General features: G+C 43.6%; 1 long non-coding RNA gene and 1 other non-coding gene across 7 annotated transcripts in view; one reads left to right on the forward strand and one right to left on the reverse strand.

Annotated features, from left to right (window-relative positions):
• The window catches only part of LOC125758113 (uncharacterized), a 56,820-nt gene that overhangs the window by 16,127 nt on the left and 24,739 nt on the right, over positions 1–15,954 (forward strand). The gene's annotated exons all lie outside the window — the stretch shown is intronic.
• On the reverse strand, positions 5,198–5,279 carry Trnas-gcu (transfer RNA serine (anticodon GCU)). Its single transcript has one exon. It is a non-coding gene; the product is annotated as a tRNA-Ser (tRNA).

The following is a 15,954-nucleotide window of genomic DNA, read 5'->3' on the forward strand; positions in this document are numbered from 1 at the left end:
ACCACACCAAAGAGACTTGTTAGAGCCACCCTAGACTTGTGCTGTGGACCGTGCGCACCAGACATCGCTGTAGCCCAAACAGCCCACCTCTCTTGACGACGGGTTTCTCTCACAAATTGGTAGAGTTTATTCTGTGGTCTAATTCACAGAATCTCTCGCGAATCTCAATATACGCTCACAGCTTTGTGAATAAGTCCGGACCAAGGAGGCCATGTCCGGGCATAGTACGCGAGATGGAAGACGCTTATGCATGAAAGGTTCGAAATACGAAGGCGAAGCCCACCTTTGGCATGCTTGCTGGTCTGACATGCCAAAGCAGGTAAACTTGTCGTGAATTGAAGCAGCAAAAAGAAGGCGTATAATAACAAATGACAGCGGTTCTAAAAATTTCTGGACCTGATCTATCGAGAGCGGAACACTTAAGTCACTTTCACCACAGTACATCTGTGTCATGCAAAAAGAAAATGTGCACTAAGATCTGCACGGGAGTCTCAAATTTTGAGCGATCCCCCGATTGTGCGAACACAGCCACAGATCTCCTTAAGAACAGCGTCAACGCCACCGCGAGAAGGGAATCATAATGACAGAGGGCGACACTACTAAAATAGTCTGGCCCTGATCTCTCGCGTCAGGACACAGTTCAGTCACTTTCACCGCAGTGCATTAATGTCGTGCAAAAAAAGTGGACTGAGATTAAGGGGCTATTTTAGCTGTTTCTGTAAAGTTTTCAGACGTTGACGATCATACAAGTACTCGTAATTATACGGCGCGTGCAAGTGTATCTAATTAAGTGACAATGTGTGCTGTGTCCAGTGACAACTAGTAGGTTCTCGCCAATCTTACTGCGCTTTTTTTTTTGCTTGACACAGGTGTACTGCGGCGAAAGTGGCTTAAGCGTTGCGTACTCGATGGATCAAGGCCAGAAAATTTTATACACGCTGTCATTTGTTATTATTGTTTTCTTTTCGCGGTGGCATTAGCGTTCTTTTACGGGTGATTTATGGCCGCGCCCATTCAGAAGGATTGCTCAAAGTTCGAGTCTCCCGTGCAAATGTTTGTGCACTTTTTCACATGACACAAACGTACTGTGGTGAAAGTGACTTTAGTGTTCCGCACGCGATAGATCAGGTTCACGAAATTTTAGAACCGTTGTCATTTGTTATCATTATACGCCTTCGTTTTGCTGCTTCCGTTCACAATAACAAGTTTATCTGCGGCTGATATCAATACTGGCATATGTCAAAACATTGGAATCTTTCACGCATACGCGTCTTCAATAGCGATTCACAAAACGGCGAGCACATATTGAGATTCGCGAGAGAAGCTGTCGTCAAGGGAGCTCGAGCGTTGGCAAATCGAAGTCTTCATGGGGTGGGTTCAGTTCCTTCTGAGGGCATTAACAGCGCCTGTTCTGTGGACCAGACCACAGAATGAACCCTTGCAATTTGTGACAGAAAACCGTCGTCAAGAGAGGTGGGCTGCTTGGGCTACAGAACATTTCCGCACAGCCCACAGCGCGCAAGTTTATTGTGTGGACCACAGAATAAAGCTGCACTCTATTCTGTGGTCTGGTCCACAGAATAAAGCTGCACTCTATTCTGTGGTCTGGACCACAGAATAGTCACTGCGCGCAGCTTTCGCGCCAGACCCGGCGGCGCCGGCGACATCGTGAGGAGAAAGCATGCCAAGTGCTGTTGCCGAGCGCCGAGTTTGGTCGGCGCGGTTAGCGCTCCAGCGTGCGCTCGACCAGAAGCGTAGCCAGAAATTTTTTTCGAGGGGGGAGGGGGTTCACCCATCCTTTTTGTATGTTTGTGCGTGCGTTTGTATGTGTGCGTGTATATATGAACATGCCAGGGTTGCCAATGGTGGCTACTTTTCGCCACATTGGCGAATTTGGGAGGCCCTTGACGACCTAAAGTTATGAATGGCGACATGGCGAAATTTTGGCGATTTTCGGCTTAGGTCTCCGCTGAGTTATGCATCCTAAGCTCAGTGTTTTCCCAACGAATGAGCGGCAGCATTCTCTGTATTATTTTTTAGACCCATGAGTAGAATGTGCACATTACGCATCATTCGGTATGTCCGTCCTGTAACTCGTGTGTATTTCCTCAATTCGTCTAGATGCAGGAGGTACTGGAACGTCCCCAAGTGACATTCTAGCAAAATGTAAGTCAGCGGACCGCCTTGCAAACCGCGAGCGAGGGGGCAGTGTTTGACTGTAAGTTTATGGCTTTAGGTGCTTTAAGCTTCTCTAAAGTTTCGCTTCTGAAGGAGCTAGACGACGGGCTGGTCGCGTGTTCCGACCATTTTTTCCGCCAAAGCTCCAACTGTTCTGAATAGCTTGGCGACTTATTCACTGTTGTAGTACCCCCAATTTAGCTCGTAAAGACTGTTTTGGAATAGCGAAGAGAGGCGGATACCCGACTACTTTTGCAATAAAAAAATATTTATTGAGGCATTTTCCACTGTTCTCGGTGAGCCTGTACAATGAAAACAACTGCTATATAACATTTTACATTGTCTACCTGTTCATTAATAACGCATCGGATTGACATGTGTAGATATAAGTGACTATAAGGAAGGGTCGGTGGCGTCCTTTATCATATTAGTTCACACTTAAAAGGTGTAAGACTCACTAATGATCGGTTCCTGCAAGAATTCTGTCGTGTTACCTTGAATAAACCTTTTAATCCTTTTAATTCATATAAGGGTATACATAAAGCTGCCTACAAACAACGGTTTTCGCCCAAGGTTTACCACACCTTTACCTTTGAAACGAGCGGACAGGGATGGAAGGATATCATGAGCGCTTCATTCATTCATCCTTGCGCCACCACGCACATCTTGCGGCTAGGCGGAGAAGCAGCACCATGCACTACCATGGTGAAGCGGGCGATACGACTGGCATTGAGAAACGTCAATATATAATTTAAGGGCCTTGGATGGTACTGTATTCTACGGGGCTATACGTGAGCGGAAATTGTTATTACTAGCTATGCCGCACATATCTAGAATGGCGACTTTTCTGGCGAAATTTGTAAAAAAATGGCGACTTTTGGCGACTTTTTGCTCGTCGTTTGGCGACATTTACTCGAAAGTCAGTGGCAACCCTGGAACATGCAAAATCGAAAAACTTCGGGGGGAGTTTCAACCCCCCCCCCCCACGGCTACGCCCCTGCTCTTGACCTTATTTCTTTGAAGTGTACGTGACGGTGCGATGATGTGAATACCATACATAACTTTCGTTAGCGTTTTCCTCCGGGGTCTAACGAACGCTTGAATATAGCCTGCTAAATCACAGGTACACAAATATAATGTTTATTAGACTTCTATGAAAGCGGAGCGAACGCTGAAACCACAATTGACGTTAACTCGGCATGACGGCTGTATCATAGGAGTACATATGTAATGCTTATTGCTTTGTTATAAAATTAGCGAGCCAGCACTACAACCTCAAATGACGCTGAACCGACATCACGCCTGCATAGGGCCGTTTTCCAAAGCTGTTTCAAGACGTGGCGTGGCTCCGTGGTAGAATACCTTACTGCCACGCAGAAGGCTTGGGTTCGATTTGTGCTGGGATCCTGATCTTTATTATTTGCATTCGTCGGGTCAACGCTGCTGATGTCGATTTTTCTTTACGCGCTCGCATTTAAATTACCAATGTCCTAAGAGGGTGTTGAGGAGAGCTCGTTGGTACGGATCCATTTGAATGTAGCGCTAAATGAACACAAACACATTGCAGCGAGAACGAGGCAGCCCCCGTCCTTGTTTTGGCTCCATGTGTTTGTGTTCCTTTAGCGCTGCATTCTAATGGTACCAATGTCTGTTCTCGCCGTTCCTGGTAAGATATGAACTGTCAATCACCTGTGGCGCATACCCGCTTACCGTGGCTCGTCGTATACGGGTATGTGCCGCACGTGTATGGAGGGAAGGGTTTGACGACGTAAGCGATAGGATTTTCGCGTTACTCGTGTCATCGCCACACAGTCATATTCGTCAAGCCCTCTTACGCTCGCATGCCAATTTTGGTCTACACCATGCTAAGGAGGCGATCGCGAAAGCACCCAGGCGTAGATAGATAGATAGATAGATAGATAGATAGATAGATAGATAGATAGATAGATAGATAGATAGATAGATAGATAGATAGATAGATAGATAGATAGATAGATAGATAGATAGATAGATAGATAGATAGATAGATAGATACGCTCGAAGTGCCAAAGGTTCGCTAAGAAATGCTTCGCATTTAAAATACCTGGGCTGTTTTTCATATCATTTCGGGTGCAATTTGTGGTTGTCCTGGCGCACAGCGCAAAGGCCAATACCCTTTTTTTTATTTTCTTAGTGTACCTGCTGCGACTTTCAATTGCTCCCTGTTTTATAATTAAAGGTGTTTTCTCCCTTACGAAGCACTTCCAATAATTTACCCTCAACTAAGTAAAACATGCACGCGCACGCACGCACGCACGCACACACACACACACACACACACACACACACACGCACACACACACACACACACACACACACACACACACACACACACACACACACACACACACACACACACACACACACACACACACACACACACACATAGCGGTGCAATACCGGTGCGGCGTAAACTTACGTGCTAATCGTGCATTTATCTGTTTCCTTCGCCTTGGCAGACTGCCTGCATATATTTGAGAAGACGGAACTTGCGCAACGTACTACACATGTCAGATAACGCTTGAGCGTTCCGACGTTCCACGAAGCCACATCGAGGCACGCAACTACGAATGGAAAACCATTCTCAAAGTTGCGGTGCCTTGTTAGTTGATATGTCCCTTTCGAGAAAGAAACTTGATAAAACGCTGCAAAGATTAGCTTGCCAGCGTTGCCTGCCTGATGTGAGCGTATGAAGACGGGTGAAAGGTTATACCGCAGCTGGCTTCGACCGCTCTAATCTTTTCACGGCAAACGGGTTCTCGACCCCCAATTGCGGCCGCATTGCGATGACGTCTGAATAAAAACGAGTGTATACGGTACTGCAAGGAACGATCGTCTACCAAGTCGTCGCTAACTCCCATAAAGAGGAGGAAATAAACAATTGATAGATCGCACGCTTATCTATCTTGTCTATCTTATCTAGCTTCGTGGTGGTTCGCGGAAAACAAAAAACAGAAACTTGCCGGAGAAAAAAAAATTACGACGAAGATGGGATTCGAACCCACGCGGGCAGAGCCCAATGGATTAGCAGTCCATCGCCTTAACCTCTCGGCCACCTCGTCACACAGTTCGCGGGGCTTTGCAGCTGCATGTTGAGCGCGTCGAGAAATAAAATTATGGCCAAAAATAAGTTGGTTTATTTTGGCCGCGATCAATCATGCGACGACTACTGAATGCACATGGTGCCGCGTAGCGAGCTTTACTTGCTACTTGCTGCACAACACGACATACATTCAGCTTCTGAGCTACATTATGTATATTGTTTCAGAAGAAGCTTACAGCCTATTCGGTTAAGAATGTGAATAAAACAGCCACAATGAAGAACATTACATTTATTTTAATGTCTCGACGTGTGTGTGTGTGTGTGTGTGTGTGTGTGTGTGTGTGTGTGTGTGTGTGTGTGTGTGTGTGTGTGTGTGTGTGTGTGTGTGTGTGTGTGTGTGTGTGTGTGAGCAAGCGCTCGAATCGCAATTAGCTAACAGTTCAAAAGCATATGAACAAAGGGGACCTGCAACACTTTTCCAAGTAGCCATCTAATGGCTTCAATAAATGAACTCTAGAAGAACTTGCTCCTAGGCGAGTTAGTGCCTAAGTTTGCTATACATGTTATTTCTGGCGCAATGCTTGAGACATGAAGAAGTACTGGGAAAAGAGACAGATGAGCGCCATGCCCTGTCCGCTTTTCCCAGTCTTTCTTCATGTTTCAAGCAATATATAATGCAATATATATATATATATATATATATATATATATATATATATATATATATATATATATATATATATATATATATATATATATATATATATATATATATCACAGTATATTCACTAACGTTTCGTCTGGTGGACCAGACATTGTCAAAGCTACAAGTACGTCGTAGTGGGTTTCCTTATAAACACGCTTACATGAGATGGTTTCATGGCAGTGATTGATAGCAATAATGGCAACAAAAAATAGCCGTCCCACTGGGGAAGCTGATCACGAGGGTACGGTAATCAGAACGCAAGGATTACACCCAGTAGATATAGATTCATGCATTGAAGCCATAGCGCTGATAAGACAGGGACCACAGAAAGAGGACAGCACGTCCTGTCCTCTTTCTGTGGTCCCTGTCTTATCAGCGCTATGGCTTCAATGAACGTAACGAACCAACTAGCCCAAAAGTCTGTCCTCATAGATTCATGCGCACACATTTCGTACTCGTGAAAGCGTAGTCAAGTTACACAATGTTATGATAGATTACCCACACTGTTGGCATGGCATTACACACTGATGATATGGCGCTATTCCTAGATTGTACGTGACATGCAGGAAAATAATAAAAAATATTTAAAATATAAAATAAAGGATGAGATCAGAACTGCGCTTTTACCTATACTTCTTTCCAACCGGAACGTAATCACATGCTAGCATTATACTGCAAACCGTTGGAAAGCGCAAAGAGAAGAACATGGCACACAGCACTAGGATCATTTTTTAGTTTTTTAGTTACTCCTGCAATGACATTAAAAAAAGAAAAAAAAAGCGGTGAGACACAGCGCAGGCATATCTCACATGATGCGCACTACTCAGTTCCCACGATCGGGCACTGGATGAATGATCTAACCTTTAGTGGCCCATGTACAATAACACGTAGTTTGTTACACACACTATGGAAAATAGTGGCAGCGTAATCGTAGACGAAACACAAAGGTTATTAAAAACAAAGCTGCGTATAATATTATCCCGAGGAAGGCGTGGTTATGACTAATGATGCTTAGTGGGAACGCTTGTAAGTGTGCCTGTGCTTTCGTTCATACCAGATAAGACGGTGTTAAACTTATAGATTAGGTAAGACTAGCGGGTTTAACTATCGCGATGAAAACGAAAGCCTGACTCAAGTATAGTGGCCCAGATATTCTCAAAGGAATATTCAGGTAAGCGAATTTGTTTTGATAATGGCAGGGTAGGAAGCGCGTTAGCATCCGAGCTATGGTTGTTGAAGCGTAACCGAAATGAAGTTTCTGTTTGGCCAATTTACTGTTGCCTTTCTTCTTTTTCTTCTTTCTTTTTCCTTTTTTTTTTTTGCAGACGGCACACTCAAGCATGTATATAACGTTACAGCTATCGCAATTAAATGAACCTCGAGTGTTAAGGGTGAAGTTTGAAACCGTGCTTGTGGCTTCCTGGGTAGTTTCCAAATGTACGCACACCATGCAACGTGCTTTGTTGCTGGGTGCACAGTCAGTTATTTCGTGCTCCTTTACTTTTGATGATGCGAATAAGTCTCGGAGATTCTCAGAACGTCGGTACACAACGCGAGGTGGTTCAAGAAAAATATTCTTGAGATGTACACTTTGAGCAAGGATGTTATATATGGTGGCGTTTTAATATAGATTGTACGTGGCGCTGATGCTGAGTACGTTAGTACAAGATGGTGCTATTCCGTTTTTCGGGCAAACGGTTCCCGCTCAGAATTTCCGCTCTGTTCAGTTTATCTGCTCGACATATTTCGTCATCAATTAAAGTTGATGCATATTGCCGTTTAATGAGGTAAGATTTAAGTGGTTCGCAACCAGATGTGAAATCTTCGCGGTGGGAACACAGGCGGTGGGCCTGACTAGAGGGAGCGGCGGTCTTGCCATGTCGTACACGGCTGCTCTCGAAATGCAGAAGCGGGTTTTTGTCAGTAGGCTTGCGATACAGTTCAGTCAGCAGTTTTCCTTGGGATAGCGAAACAGCGACGTCTAGAAGGTTGAGAGAAAGTCAGGAGCAATTATGCAACAGTTTGATTGAAGGATGAAAATTATTAAATGCGTCTATAAACCTCAAGAGGTTCTCCTCCGCATGTGTCCAAATCAAGAAGATAACCATCCATAAATCGCTTATAAAAAAAAAAGTTTGTAAGTCGGTACTCGATAAGAAATCATACTCCAAAATACCTATAGAGATATTAGCATAATTCGGGCCTATTCGAGTTTCCATTGAAGTACCACTGACCTGAATGCAATGATTATTATTGAATTCAAAGTTAATAACTTCAAGAAAAAGCTTCAACAGGGATCCCAGGATTTCTTTATCAAAAGGTTTTTTCGAAACGACAACCTTCATAAGTTTGAATAGCATGGCAGGGGTACAGGGTTGCCAATGGTGGCTACTTTTCGCCAAATTGGCGAACTTGAGAGGCCCGTGGCGACCTAAAATTATCAATGGCGACATGGCGAATTTCTGGCGATTTTCGGCTTAGGTCTCCACTGAGTTATGCATCCCAAACTCAGTGTCTTCCCAACGAATGAGCGGCAACATTCTCTGTATTTTCCTTGGTTTTAGACCCATGAGTAGAATGTGCACATTACGCGTCATTCGGCATGTCCGTCCTGTAACTCGTATCTTCTCAATTCATCTACAGAGAAAATAAAACGTTTATTTGATGTTCTGTGAGAAGATCGGTGAGTGGAATCCTTAATCCGGGATCCCATCTAGATGCAGGAGGTATTGGAACGTCCCCCAGCAACATTCTAGCAAAATGTAAGTCAGAGGACTGCCTTGCAAACTGCCAGGGGCCAGTGTTTGACTATACGTTTATGGCTTTAGGTGCTTTAAGCTTCTCTAAAGTTTCGCTTCTGAAGGAGCTAGACGACGGGCTGGTCGCGTGTTCCGACCATTTTTTCCGCCAAAGCTCCAACTGTTCTGAATAGCTTGGCGACTTATTCACTGTTGTAGTACCCCCAATTTAGCTCGTAAAGACTGTTTTGGAATAGCGAAGAGAGGCGGATACCCGACTACTTTTGCAATAAAAAAATATTTATTGAGGCATTTTCCACTGTTCTCGGTGAGCCTGTACAATGAAAACAACTGCTATATAACATTTTACATTGTCTACCTGTTCATTAATAACGCATCGGATTGACATGTGTAGATATAAGTGACTATAAGGAAGGGTCGGTGGCGTCCTTTATCATATTAGTTCACACTTAAAAGGTGTAAGACTCACTAATGATCGGTTCCTGCAAGAATTCTGTCGTGTTACCTTGAATAAACCTTTTAATCCTTTTAATTCATATAAGGGTATACATAAAGCTGCCTACAAACAACGGTTTTCGCCCAAGGTTTACCACACTTTTACCTTTGAAACGAGCGGACAGGGATGGAAGGATATCATGAGCGCTTCATTCATTCATCCTTGCGCCACCACGCACATCTTGCGGCTAGGCGGAGAAGCAGCACCATGCACTACCATGGTGAAGCGGGCGATACGACTGGCATTGAGAAACGTCAATATATAATTTAAGGGCCTTGGATGGTACTGTATTCTACGGGGCTATACGTGAGTGGAAATTGTTATTACTAAGTATGCCGCACATATCTAGAATGGCGATTTTTTTGGCGAAATTTGTAAAAAAATGGCGACTTTTGGCGACTTTTTGCTCTTCGTTTGGCGACATTTACTTGAAAGTCAGTGGCAACCCTGCAGGGGTAACTAAAAAACTTAAAAGCTAAAAAATGATCTTAGTGCTGTGTACCATCTTCTTCTCTTTGCGATCTCGACCTGTTTGCAGTATAATGCTAGCATGTGATTACGTTTCGGTTGGAAAGAAGTATAGATAAAACGTAGCTCTGATTTTATGCTTTATTTCTATATCTTTAATAATTTTTATTCTCCATGTCACGTGCAATCTAGTAATACCGCGCCATATCATCACAGTGAAATGCGATATCAAATGTGTGGGTAACCTATCTGTGTGTGTAACCTGACTACACTGCCACGAGTACTAAACGTGTGCGTACTAATATATATATATATATATATATATATATATATATATATATATATATATATATATATATATATATATATATATATATATATATATATATCGCTGTTTCCTCAGTCTTCGCACCACTAGAGCGTAGCTACCCTAATGTTCTTTTCTAAACAGTACCTCTCCCATAGCAGCCTAAATAGTACCACAGAACGTGAGAGTACTACACTGAGCTAGAAAACATTACTCTAAATCATCTCTATTGCAATGCGAGAGCATCACTTGGCTCATTTGACCCGCCACGGTGGTCTAGTCGTTATGGTGCTCGACTGCTGATCCGAAGGTCGCGGGATTCATTCCCGGCTGCGGCGGCCACGTTTCCATGGCGACAAAATGCTCAGGGCCCGTGTACCTAAATTTAGGTGCACGTTGAAGAACACCAAATGGTTGAAATTTCCGGAGCCCTCCACAACGGCGTCGCTCATAATCATATCGAGGTTTTGGGACGTAAAACCCCAATTATTATTATTATTATTATTATTATTATTATTATTATTATTATTATTATTATTATTATTATTATTATTATTATTATTATTATTATCATTATTATTATTATTATTATATTTGTGTCCAAGTTGAGCCCTGACACTACATCTGCTGACCTCAAGAAACACATTGAGTCTGTTGACCTTTCTGCCATTTCCTGCCGGAGGCTCAAAACAAAATATCCCTCTTACTCCTCGTTCTGCGTTACAGTTGACGAAGATACATTGAAACGTCTGAATGACCCGTCAATGTGGCCGTGCGGTTGCATTTTCAAACCACTCCGTGGGGTCCTCCACGAAGACATGCTCCATCCCTCAGAGTGCGCACCCGTTTGCAACGGTGCCGTGTAATTTGGATATATTTTATCAGAACGCTCGTGGTCTTCGCACTAAGACGCGCGAATTCTTTGCTAATGTTGTTTCGTCTTCTTTTTACCTTATTGCGATTTCTGAAACGTGGCTGTGCAGTGAAATTCCTTCCTGCGACTATCTTCCGTCGAACTACACCACCTTCCGCAGTGATCGGGACTTCTGTGCAACTAAACAAAAAGGTGGTGGTGTATTGATGGCTATAGACAGTTCGCTAAGATTTGTTAGACGCAAGGACATAGAAACAATTTCTGAATCAATTTGGGTCGAAATTAGTCTTGAGCACTGTGAAAAATTGTTGATTGGATGTTTCTATGTATCGCCTAGCGTTTCACCAATTGCTTTTAATCAGATCGTCTCTTCTATTGAAAATGTAGTAATTTCACATAAGAAGCACGAAATTCTTGTACTTGGCGATTTTAACACACGTAGAATTGACTGGACCACACTTAATTTTTCTCATTATCATCATTTCTTAAAGAACAAATGCAGCGTATTGTTAGATTTTCTCGCTTTTAATTCCCTACAGCAGCACAATAGTATTGCCAATTCCTGTGGTAACGTCTTAGATCTGTGTATTTCTAATAATCAACCTATCGAAGTATCACTCTCTCACATCTCTCTTGTTCGTCCTGACAAATTTCACCCACCACTCAAACTAACACTCTGTATTTCACCAGAAAAACCAAGCTTTCCCAGAAAAATCGACAAAACGCCCAGATTTGCCTTCAAGCGAGGTGACTATGTTGGCTTGTACCATGACTTGTCCACCACAGATTGGTCACTGGTAACTGACAAACCCAATGTTGATGATCAAGTCGATCAGTTTACGGAACTTATCTTGAACAGCATGCGCAAGTTCATTCCCCAGTATACACCTAATCATTGTAAATATCCCTCCTGGTTCTCATCAGAACTTATAAGTGCACTGAAATATAAAGATCGTGCACACAGGAAGTATAAATGTTCTCCATCAACTCATTTGAAGGAAGAATTCTGTCGTTTTCGTACTCTTTGTAAACGCCTTTATAAACGGGATCACAGTCTATATATTTCATTTTTAGAAAAAAGCGCGTCTGACAGGCCGGCTGAGTTTTGGAAGTATGTGCGCAAACGGTCGAGCACAAGTGGCGAGTCCTTCAGGATACTGGACCCAAATGGAGTAGAAGTTCAAGCCGTTGCTGACTGTTTTGCCATGCATTTCTCATCTGTTTATAAGTCTCCAGCCTCTGTAGCTAGTAACGGTCGACAGGTTAAGGCAGTTGGCACAGCTGATGCTGTGTCGCTAGATGAAGATTCCATTTCAGGATGCATTAAGCGTCTGAAACCATCCTTTTCAGCTGGCCCAGATGGCATCCCCTCTGCCATACTAAAAGCCTATGGCAGTATACTTGTACCAGTATTGACTACCCTATTTAATAAGTGTCTGCATACTTCAACTTTTCCTAGCATGAGGAAAACTGCTCGTGTTTTCCCAGTATTTAAGTCTGGCTGTAGAAGTGACGTCTCGAACTACCGCCCTATTTCGCTTCTTTGTGCCGCATCCAAAATCTTTGAGCTTGCTCTTCACAAAATATGGTCTTTTGATGTAAAAAATTCATTGATTGTGAATCAGCATGGGTTTCTCGCTGGCCGCTCAACTGTCACTAATCTTGCCAGTTTCATGATGCAAGTCTCCACGCCTATTTCGCAGAGAGGACAGGTTGACGCTATTTACTGTGACCTCAGCAAAGCTTTTGACGTTGTCAGCCATTCGCTGCTTGTGGATAAACTTGCACACTTTGATGTTGATTCTTCAATTGTGAATCTCCTCCATAGCTATCTTCTTGATAGATCATGTTATGTTGCCGTTAATGGCCAAACGTCCTCTTTGTACAAAGCTACTAGTGGGGTTCCTCAAGGGTCGGTACTGGGCCCACTCCTCTTTTTAATTTATGTTAATGATGTTTCTTCTGTCATTCGGAATTCTTTCCTTTTGTATGCCGATGACATAAAGATGTTTAAGGAAATTCATTCAGTTCTCGATTGTCGCTTGCTGCAATCTGATTTGTGTTCTTTTTCTGAATGGTGCAGGAGCAATAACCTCTCCCTAAATATTTCAAAAACCAAGGTAATGAGTTTCACTCGAAAAACATCTAGTGTGCCATTTTTATATTCTGTCAATTCTGTGTCGTTGTGTAAGGTATGTGAGATCAATGATCTAGGTGTTCTTTTTGATAGCACCTTACACTTTTCTGCTCACGCTAAGCGTGTTGCTTTGCGGGGTCTTCGCACCCTAGGCTGTGTTTGCAGAATGTCTAGAGAATTCCGTTCTCCTGTGCCCTTCCGAAAATTGTACACCGCGCTATGTCTTCCTCAACTAGAGTATGCATCTGTGATCTGGAATGGCATTCCTAATTCCAGCAGCAACGCCATTGAGCGAGTCCAGAAGAAATTCCTAAACATTTACAACCATCGTTTCGCTAGAAATGACTCTGGATCTCGTTCTAACGCTGCTGGATTATTATCATTGCCATCACTTTGCTGCCGACGAAATCGCGCTGATCTGTTATTTCTTTACAAGCTTGTGCATGGTATCATATCCTGCCCTGTACTGCTCAACTGTCTTAATTTCCGAATTCTACGTAAGCTGACCAGAGAGAATAGACCTTTTCATGTAACCGCCTGCCTCTGTGAACATTCGACCATTGGCAGGATACAACGTCTTTACAATGCTTACTTTTTGGAGCTAGATGTTTTTCACAGCTCCCAGTCATTGTTCTGCTCCGAGCTTTGCACTGTACTTACATAGCCTCGTACACTGTTGACCTTTTTTTTTTCTGCGCATAGCTGTATATGTGCAATTTTATAACGTTTTTTATCCCTGATATTTTATTATGAATGTTGGCCTTTGTTTGTTTGTTTTGTTTTTTTTTTCGTGCGCCAGTACAAAGACCTTATGGTTGTTCTTGGGCACGTTAAATAAACGTTTGATTGATTATTATTATTATGATTATTATTATTACTATTATTATTATTATTATTATTATTATTATTATTATTATTATTATTATTATTATTATTATTATTATTATTATTATTATTATTATTATTATTATTATTATTATTGCTCCCAGTCGGGATGCATGCTTGCTATGCTCCTGCCCGTTCTTCGGTAAGCAGCAGTTTTTCCGCTGTGAAAGTTGTTCTAAACGTGTTCATGCGAAGTGTGTAACCTGGCCTGATGAAGAGCTGCAACTTCTGAAGTCTGGATCGCGCTCATTTTGCTGCAATTTATGTGATCTGAGCAGTTCTTCTGGTAAGCCTAACGAAGACAACTCGGCGGCGTGCAGCGATGAGCCCTGCAGCTGCTCTCAAACCGGTTCCCTCTCCACGTGTGCCCCTACGGGTGGTGAGCTCGCCGGGCTGCGCCGCCTCCTCCTCGACGCGTTGGAGGGAATCTCGTTCCTCAGCGACGAGGTATCCCAACTACGCGAAGAAAACGAGCGCCTCCGCAAGGATCATTCCCGCGGTGTTGAACAACAAGCCCGTGTGGTCGCCTCCCTTCGTGCAGAGGTCCGCTTCCTGCGTGAGGAGCTGACGCGCCGCACGGCCGCCGTGTCAGTGAAGGCGCCTGTGATCCCTCCAGAGCAGGTGACCGTTGGCCGATCTGTGACCTCCAAGCAACCTGCGTACTCTGAACAGCCTCTGTCCAAAATTCTTTCATCTTCGAATTCGCCGCCATGTGACGTAGACACGTCCGAGCGTGTCAGTGTGATGCCTGCGACAGCCTCTTCTGCAGCGGTAACTGAGGGTGTAAGAAAGAAGAAACCCGCCTCGTTTGGAGCATTGAAGACATCCACTATATCTGTAGCTCAGCGGCCACAACAGCCACAACGGCCAAAGGCCATTTTTGTTACGAAGCTGAGCCCGGACACCACTGCTGCTGACATCAAAAAACATATTGCTTCATTCGATATGTCTCCCATTTCCTGCCGGCGACTTCAAACAAGATTCCAGTCATATTCTTCATTCTATATCGAAGTTGACGAGGAAACGCTACAACGCCTGAATGACCCTTCGATGTGGCCCCTCGGATGCCTCTTCAAGCCATTTCGTGGGGAGCTGCGCGATGACATGCTTCATCCCTCTGAGCAAGTGACTGGAAACGAAAGTGCCGTGTAACGTAGACATATTCTACCAAAATGCTCGGGGTCTGCGTACCAAGACACTGGAGTTTTTCTCTAATGTTCTTTCGTCTTGTTTTCCTATTATCGCTATTTCTGAAACCTGGCTCGGCACTGAAATTCTCTCATCGGACTTTTTTCCCCCGACTTACACCACCTTCCGCCGTGACCGAGATTTCAGTGAAACCAAACAGAAAGGCGGTGGCGTGCTGATTGCCATTGACAATTCACTGAAATCCGTTAGACGGAAAGACCTAGAAACTATCGAAGAATCGATCTGGCTAGAAATCAACCTTGAGCGCCGTGAAAAATTGTTGATTGGATGCTTCTATTTACCGCCCAGCATTTCCCCTGCCTCGTTTCACGATGTCATGTCTTCTATTGAACTTGTGATATCTTCTCATAGTGGGCACAGAATTATTGTTCTTGGGGATTTCAATGCACCTGGAATTGACTGGAGCACGCTTACCTTTTCTCATTACACTCATTTCACAGAGAAAAAGTGCAGCCTGCTCTTGGACTTTCTGGCGTTTAATTCCCTAGTGCAACATAATTCAGTCGTCAATTCCAGTGGCAACGTCTTAGACCTGTGTGTGTCAAACGATCAACCCCTTGAAGTTTCCCGCTCCAACATCTCTCTTGTACGTCCGGACAAATTCCACCCACCACTTAACGTAAGATTATCTGCATCAGCCGAAACAACGAGCTACAGCAGTTACGTAAACAAATCTCCAAGATTTGCGTTCAAGCGAGGTGATTACACGGGCCTCTATCATCACTTGTCCACCGTTGAGTGGTCACAGGTTACTGACAAACCTAATGTTGATGACCAGGTTGATCGGTTTACGGAGCTTGTACTGAGCAGCATGCTTAATTTTATTCCCCAGTATACACCTAAACAACGTAAA

This window comes from Rhipicephalus sanguineus, chromosome 1 (assembly GCF_013339695.2).
Source record: "Rhipicephalus sanguineus isolate Rsan-2018 chromosome 1, BIME_Rsan_1.4, whole genome shotgun sequence".
Classification (NCBI taxonomy): Eukaryota; Metazoa; Arthropoda; class Arachnida; order Ixodida; family Ixodidae; genus Rhipicephalus; species Rhipicephalus sanguineus.